Genomic DNA, 848 nt, shown 5'->3' on the forward strand with positions numbered 1-848 from the left:
TCTTGTTCTTGAACAAATATAAATACAAATACAAATACAAATACAAATCATTTTCAAAGATGGGGGCCAGCAATCTCCTCTGAAATATAAGTAACTATGGAAGAGACATCTTATAAGTCAGTAATGTTCACGTTCACTACCATGATAGTTAAAGATGGTGATGATGGTAGTAACAATAAAATTAACACAGATAATAACTGCCATTATCCCTTTCTGCAAGGAAGGTGCCATCACTGAAATATGAAATTGAAAGGAAAATGTTGTTAGTTTCTTTACAAAGAAGAAAAATAAATTGTTGTTAAATAAAATATGTATCTTTATTTTAATTTCCATTATTCTATACTTCTAGGAATGTATTCCTATTTTTATTTTTATGAAGAAAGTGGGCATTCTATGCCATTTAATTGTATGTAGTCACAGAAAGAATTAATAATATTAATAAAGATTTTAGGATTTGTTGTTGTCTGTGTAGTTTTCAAAGCCACATTAATTCAGTTTACTTTAGTATTAATGCTGTTCTATGGCAGTACAGTTCATTATGCAATATTAGTAATATTTTTAAAATAAACAAACTAATAATAGTAAAAGTTTAAATGTTACTAAAATTAAGGGAAAACAGAAGCCAATATAAGTATAGCATTAAATTCAGTATTAACTTTATTGATGTATTTTGTTAATAATATTTTTCACATGTGAGTAATAATAATTTTATTTCTAGAAAACACAAATCGCTTTTAATGCAATATTTTTAACTTGCCCATTTGTGAGAGTATTTTGTTTTGCATAAAATTCTATGTATTTTGTCTCCACTATATGCAATACTATACAAATTATCTCTGTTACTTATA

The 848-nt window shown here is 25.8% G+C and overlaps 1 protein-coding gene across 1 annotated transcript in view; it reads right to left on the reverse strand.

The window, feature by feature from the left end:
- Positions 1 to 848, reverse strand: part of LOC111866863 (medium-chain acyl-CoA ligase ACSF2, mitochondrial) — a 22,582-nt gene that overhangs the window by 1,771 nt on the left and 19,963 nt on the right. The gene's annotated exons all lie outside the window — the stretch shown is intronic.

The sequence above is a fragment of the Cryptotermes secundus genome, unplaced genomic scaffold, assembly GCF_002891405.2.
Source record: "Cryptotermes secundus unplaced genomic scaffold, Csec_1.0 scaffold673, whole genome shotgun sequence".
NCBI classification, from domain to species: domain Eukaryota; kingdom Metazoa; phylum Arthropoda; class Insecta; order Blattodea; family Kalotermitidae; genus Cryptotermes; species Cryptotermes secundus.